The sequence below is a fragment of the Enhydra lutris genome, unplaced genomic scaffold (genome assembly GCF_002288905.1).
Source record: "Enhydra lutris kenyoni isolate GAN:26980312 unplaced genomic scaffold, ASM228890v2 scaffoldscaffold1, whole genome shotgun sequence".
In the NCBI taxonomy this organism is placed as follows: domain Eukaryota; kingdom Metazoa; phylum Chordata; class Mammalia; order Carnivora; family Mustelidae; genus Enhydra; species Enhydra lutris.
This window is the reverse complement of record NW_019154085.1, coordinates 27,465,512-27,472,877: the sequence shown is the minus strand read 5'-3', so window position 1 is coordinate 27,472,877 and position 7,366 is coordinate 27,465,512.

Genomic DNA, 7,366 nt, shown 5'->3' with positions numbered 1-7,366 from the left:
CCCTAGAAAGTATTTGTTAATCATCTGTGTATCCTAGGTCTGGTGTATGGTCACCAATGGACCATATATGCACTCCCTCTCATGCTGCCTATAGCTTCACCAAGCCATTGGCTTTGGCCAAGAGATACCATCAAATGTGACATGGCAGAGACATGGTAAACCTTGCGCAAGGTAGGTTTCCCTATAAACTCAGCCAACAGTAAAGAATCCCAAGCTTTCCTGCTGGAGAAGGAGGCCACATGGAGAACTGGACAACCCAGCCAACAGCCAGAACCAAGGCCCGAGACATGTAACTGGAGCCATTTTGGATCTTCCAGCCCCAAGTGTTCTGTCCCAGGGGACACCATGTGGCATGGAGATAAGCCATTCTACTGACCCCCACCCAGATTCCTGACCCACAGAATAATGTGCATTAAAGCAGTTGTTTTAAGTCACGAAGTTACAGAGCGATTTGTTTTACAGTAATAAATAACTGATACAAGATCCTCATAAGGTAAGGTATTTTCCTACCAATTTCTCAGCCTATCCAAGGACATTTCTGAGCATCATCCCTTGTGTGGCACTCTCTTCTGGGGAAGGATATGAGGGTTCATGAAATGAAAAGCAAAATAAAAAGGAACTTCTCAGTAACTCATGCTGTCCCTTGCCTCTTCCGACCAATTCATAATATCAGCATATGCATTATAAACAAGAATCCAAATCACGTTTTTGGAAAAAGTGGTCGCTTTTCACTTCCAGAAGCTCTGAGCTGATAGAAAGCATGGAGAGCTGCCTGGGGCTGTTCTAAGGGTCTTCAGGCCTTGCAGGGAAGAAGCAATCATATCCCACTACACTAACCCCACTGGAGAACCTCACAAACATCAAAAGGAGGTGTAGAACAGTGGGAAAGGAGCGTCCAATGGGTAAGAGATCCCTTGGTTTGATGGAAATCCTTCTGATGGAAGTTTGAGATCTACTCATGGTTTGGTTGGGAGCTTGACATTCAGGCAGTGGATTGCTGTTGGAGGAGAAGGGAATTCAATTAATAGGACATTATGGGTGGCTCAGTTGGTTAAGCATCTGCCTTTGGCTCAGGTCATGATCTCAGGTTCCTGGGATAGAGACCCAGGTTGGGCTCCCTGCTCATCGGGGAACCTGCTTCTCCCTCTCCCTCTGCTCTCCTCCCCCAGCTCATTCTCTCTCTCTCTCTCTCTCTCTAATAGATAAATACAATTTTAAAAAATAATAAATAAATGCATAAATAAAAGGACCATATGGGAGAGGCTCATTTACTCAGCAGGTAACAATGCCTGGCCAGTGCATACAGTAAATGTTCCCTTATTCCTGACTGAACAGTTCAGGCCAGGAGCCCCATCTGTATCAGCTGTGAGGCCTAGTGCTCATCACAGACCTGGCACAGTGACCTCAGGCATACATCTCCCTCCTTGCCTTTTCTTCCTAGGGTGTGAAATCAGGGGGCTAAACATGCTGGTCTTCAGTATGAACATGCTGATGCCAGCTTAACCAGTCCTCCACAGAGGAAGGTACAGCTTGGGTTTTCTTTTATTTGTCCTGCTGCCAAAGGCCTGCTTTCTCTCTCAGCACACTCACAGGTCAAATGGCAAAGATGGTGGAGAGAAATCCTTCCTCCCTGAAGGCTTCCCCAGGATCGGGGCCTAGGGAGGAAGAGGCAGGACTCTACCTCAAAATGAGGCTCACAGCCTTGGCTTGTTGCTCTTTGGCTGGGACTTCTCACCAGCAGGATGACATGGGGGCTGTGGTCAGCGTGGGAGAGGAAAAGAGGCAGGTGGAGCCCATCCTGGGACAGGGTGGGTGGGTCATGCAAATCAGGAAGCTGCTGAGACAACAAGAGCCTATTAAAGAAAAGAGGTATGTCAGAGGACACAGGACCAGCCAACCCATAAGTGGGGAAAATTGGGGAGGGTAGCAGACTCCAAGTTCAAAGGTAAAGTCTTCTGGAAAGGTGGGAGAGGGCAAGAATGAGAAGTAAAAATGGTGAGGCTCAGAGCCCCCTTATCAAATGAAAATACTTGGAAGCACATGGCAAAGAATGTGGGGAGAAGGGATGTCACCCAGTGGTGGGAGGTCACAAACCTGTATCATCTGTGGCAGAGAAGAACAGTGGTGGTGGGCAGAGAATGGCTGGTGGGCAGGTTCGAGGGCTGAAGAGAAACAGAGCAGTAGAGCTGGGGTCCGTGATTTCTCCCCAGAGAGGTCCTACGAAGATGAAGTCATGAAATTTCAGATGCAATTTAAGGTCACAACTGTGATTTATACTCTGTCTGGTGCTTTATGCTTTGCAGCCTATTTCATTTTATCTTTATAGTTGCTTTGGGAAATCAGAAGGACAGGTGTCATCAACCTCATTTACTGATGATGGAATGAGGTCCTAAAATGATTAAGGGTCTTACCAAGGTCACAGAGCAGCCAGGGACCCCAGGGAGCAGGGTACTTTACTGATCATCAGAGCACCCTCAGCATCTACTTGTAGGCTGACCCACTAATTTGCTGCTTTTAAAAAAAATTACCTCATTTTTTATATACTGAAATAAATATATTCATGAGACTTACCATTCCTTACTACCATAATTTCTTTTTTTTAAAGATTTTATTTATTTATTTGAGAGAGAGTAAGCATGAGCTGGGGTGGGGGGGAAGGGCAGAGAGAAAAGCAGACTCCCCATTAAGCAGGGAGCCTGATGTGGAGCTTGATCCCAGGACCCCAAGATCATGACTTGAGCCAAAGGCAGACACTTAACCCATTGAACCACCCAGGTGTCCCTACCTTAATTTCTTACATAATTAAAACTTGTGTGCAAACTTTACATGAATAAAAACAAACTATTTCAAAGCATTTTGAGAGAGACCATGACATTACTCCAATTATAGGAAGAAGGGTTTGGAAAATGTCCTGTGCAATTGAAAACCAGTAGTGAAGATGAAAATTTAGTTCTTTGCTCCCACTTCCAGGAAAAGAGTCAACACATAGTTGTGTGTTAGGAAAACTATTTTAATTCCAATGTATCTTCAATGTTTCCTCTTATAAGGCCTTATGAGAACATTGCTGTCCTAGAATCACAGAGATCCTTAGTTTGTTTTTAATTAGTGTGAAGTTTCTATTTATGCTCCTGAAGGACAGTTGGCTGGATTTGCATCAGAAAATGAGCTGTGGTATTCAGTGTGAGAAGGAACATGGAGAGTGGATTCTACCACCACCCCACTCATCTGTAGCAGAGAAAGGGGAGAGTGAGGGCCAACAGCTGAGCCTTGGGAGTTCAGGAGGGAGGCTGCCAGCAAGAGAGGGTGAAGGACAATACACATTCAGCCCAAAATGATGTTGCCCACAAAGCTCTTGACAGTAGGGACTGGGTAGGTAGCATTGACCATGGAATGGTGAACCATACCACAGGGCCAATGACATTTCCAAAGGAGAGGCACAGACAATGAGGAATGTGTTTAGAGAGGGTTTGCCATGGAGGGGTCTGGGAACTGTCCACATTTCCCAGGAGTGGCTGAGACATGTTTCCTAGAGGTGGTGGAGAAAAGCAGGAGGAAGATCCCAGGGTAGAGATGGGGAGGCGGGAATGCTGAAGGTGTGCAGGCCAGGCCTGCTGGCTAGGATCAATCCAAAAGCAGGGACAAACATTTAGGAAGAGCATTTGGAATATGTTGTGGGAAGTCCAAGGTGACCCTCAGGGGAACCCTGAATGATGAGAACTAAGTGTTATTCCAAATCTGTCGCCACTGGCCATGTGCTCCTGGTCAAGTCATTCATTCTCTCTCTCTCTCTCTGCCTCAGTCTTATTCTTTGTATAACAAGGAGGCTGAGATCATCGCAGTGGCTTTTATTTCTTAACTTGTCATGGTGAACCAGACCTTGCCCTAACATGTATTAACCCAATCCTCCAACAGCCCTGTGATTTAGGACCCATTTTACAGGTGAGACCATTAAGGAACTTCTCAGGGAGGGGGGGCACAGCTAGCCGGTGGAGGAGCTGGAATACACAATCCCGCATTCTGACTCTAACACATGCGTTCTTCTCCACCGCTCTGTGCTACCTCTTCAAAGCCCTCCTCAATCAGCATAAAACTTGAGTGTGAGGTTTAATGAGCTGCCATCTCCCCGAGCAAAAACAGGACACATCATACTTTTACCCAAAAGGACAAAGCCACACCTCCCTCCTCATGCAGCCTGGGCTCACCTCAGACTCCTGCCCCGCCCAGGAGAAACCATCACTGTCCCATGCTGAGCCCTGAGGCCTGGCCTACCTCCAGCTGGAGGATGGGGAGGCAGGGAGTGTGGACATTTAGGGACTGATGCTTCAGCCCCCATGGAATTTCTGTTTCCACAGTGACTGCTTACACCATGCCTGGCTGCTGTCCTTGTCCAAATTGTGTGCTCCGGTCAGTCAGACTGACGTGAGGAATAATAATTAAAAGTGATTATCAGTGTGAACAGAGGCAATAGTAACAAAAATAATGATTAGAAGAGCCATCCAAGGAAGACAGGGGTCACAGAACACAGAATTATAAAATACTGCAGTCGGGTTGCTTGGAGATTGCACACCCAACCCCCTTATGCATCTGACAAAATTGAGCTCAAAGATGCCATTCCCTGGCCTGAGGTCACACAGCTCAAAGACCCAGCACCCTGACTGGTACCCACATTTCCTGAGTCTAATATTTATTGAAGAGCAGGCCAGAAGAGGCAGGCATCTTCTTTTCCAGTTTTTCAGGAATAATTCTTGCTTTCCCTGGACACACAGTGTTCCTGGGTAGGAGGTGTGAAAAGTCTAGAACCACAGTCCACACTTCAGCCTATGGGGAATTAAAAGTCAAAAGCTCCTGACCTTGAACACTCCACCTCCTTGGGTCCCGTCCTGAGTCCAGGGCAGTTTTCAAGCTCTGGCCTTCACCCCTGGGAACAGGAGCCACGACACACAGAGTACTTAGACCTTCTTAGCTTCTGACCTATCTTCAGAAGGTCAGACCTTCTAAAGGTCTGACCTAACTTCAGAAGGATGGTTTTCAGTGCATATCTCAACATGGAAGATGCATTGCCTTGGGTTAGGCCCAAGAAAACCTCCTTCCCACATGGAAAGGTCGCATGGGCCCTGGCCCCAGGCCGCCACGTGACAAGCATATCAGTTCATATCTCCGGGACCTGCTTCAGCAACTGTACAATAAATGGACTGGAAATGAATACTACCTCCTGCAGCCCCTAGGTAGTGCCCCTGACCTCACTTGGTCTCCTGGCTGTGCAGTGCCATATTGAGGAACCCCATCTTGCTTGTGACCTGTGTTCAGTTGCCCCTGTGAGCCCAGGAGGCACCATCCTCAGGTGAAGACCTAGGAAGGCCCAAAGCCCTGAAAAGCACAGAGCGTAGGCTGAAATGCAGCTCACTTGTCTGTGGGCTCCTCCAGTCTCCCTGTTTGCATTTGAGCACCTCTCGGAAGGTGCTTATTCTGCTTCCTGGTCTGCCCGGGGCACTGCGAGTGCGTTCACTGGTGCTCAGAGGGGGAGAGAAATCACCAAAGAAGTATGGAGACCAAACTGTCTGATCACGGCTCCCTGAGCCAGTTCTAAATGTCTCAGTGACAAGAGAGCACGGGGGCAGGTGGCCTGGGGCAAACATGGCCCTGTTTCAGTCCTGCTTCAGCCCTGGACTCTGTTTTCATCAGCCCCCATGACATTCTTATCCTCAGCTTCTTTCTTCTTCTTCCTTTTTTTCTTTTTTTATTTATTTTCCCTTGTATTTTCAAACCCGTCTCATTTCAAAATAACGGAAATCCTTGAACTGACCTTGCGCCCCTCCTCCCCATTCCACCTCCTGGGAAGCTGCCCCGGGATGTCTGTTAGTTTAAGTCATCAGTCATGAGCCCCCCCGCCCCATGTGGGACCCCCCAGACACCCTCACCCGCGCAATGTCTCTCTACACCTCCTTCACATCCCTCTCACACCCAGATGCTCGCAGCTTTCAGAAAGTATAGCATGTCAGTCGCGTCCTGAATGAGCTGGCTCCAGGTCAGCCCATACAGCTTCCCTAGATAATTAAGTCATTCTTTTCAATGCACATGCAGACTGCGTTCCCAATGAAACACAACATGCTCTAAGAGAGAGCTCTCCTTGCAGAGCTGCCTGCCAGTCCTCGCCGAAAGCATCCTGAGCACATGGCCTCCTCCTCTGCCCCATCTTCAATCTCAAGTGCTTCCCCTTCACAGCACACCAACTACACTTTATAGAAAATAAATACCCTTAAGCTGGGCGCAAAGGAGAGGAAGGGACAGAGAGCCAAAGAGCAAGGGTTGGTTGGCAATGTGCTTTTGAAAGAAATGAAAACAACTTCTTATCTGCATGGCTCAACATTTCTTCCAGAAAAAGACTGACGGCTGAAGGGAACTGGGAGGGATGATTCTTGCCTCAGTATAAGACTTTACTATGATCATGTCAGAAAGCTGGCCTCCCCTTCCTGAAGATTCTTTAAGGAAGGAAGTCCCAGTAGTTTTCTTTGGCCTTACACGGCAGGCTTGTAACGGTTCTGGTTTGCAGGAAGCAATTTCTTAGTGCTTGCTCACTCCCTGTAGATGGGCATGGCTCCCGAGGTCTCTGACCTGCCTCTGATCTTCATAACTTTCCACCACTCTCACTCTCATGCCACCACCGTCCACATCCCCATTAGCCTCATCCAGCAGGCCTGAGGACCTCAGACTCCCAGGAGAGAAGCCAGCCAGACCTGGGAGGGAGGAGAGGCCGGAGCAGAGGCAAACCAAAGGTCTGTGCTCCACTGAAGGAGGAGACTTACCTAGGGGTATGAGTGGGAATGTGGGTCCAGGAGGGGTCGCCCTTTGAGACTTTTAAAAAGAAGTCAGAAATAAGTGAAACCATATGATAATTGACTTATTTGTGGAGCATAACAAATAACATGGAGGACATAGGGAGATGGAGAGGAGAAGAGAGTTGAGGGAAATTGGAAGGGGAGATGAACCATGAGAGACTATGGACTCTGTAAAACAATCTGAGGGATTTGAAGGAGGGGGGTTGGGAGGTTGGGGGAGCCAGGTGGTGGGTATTATGGAGGGCACATATTGCATGGAGCACTGGGTGTGGTGCATAAACAATGAATTCTGTTATGCTGAAAATAAATAAATAAATAAATAAATGTCAGAAATCTGGATTTTTTTTTTGATTGTTCACATTTTTATTCAATTATTCAGCTAGCTTCTTGAGTTCAGCAAAGATTCCATAAAAGTGGCAAACTCTTAACTTTGTTAATTTCGACAAGGCATTAAAAAATTCCTGTGACTCTTTCCTGAGCAAAAGTTCTAGACTCTTGGGAAGAGCTCCTAAGCACATCATGTTATCATG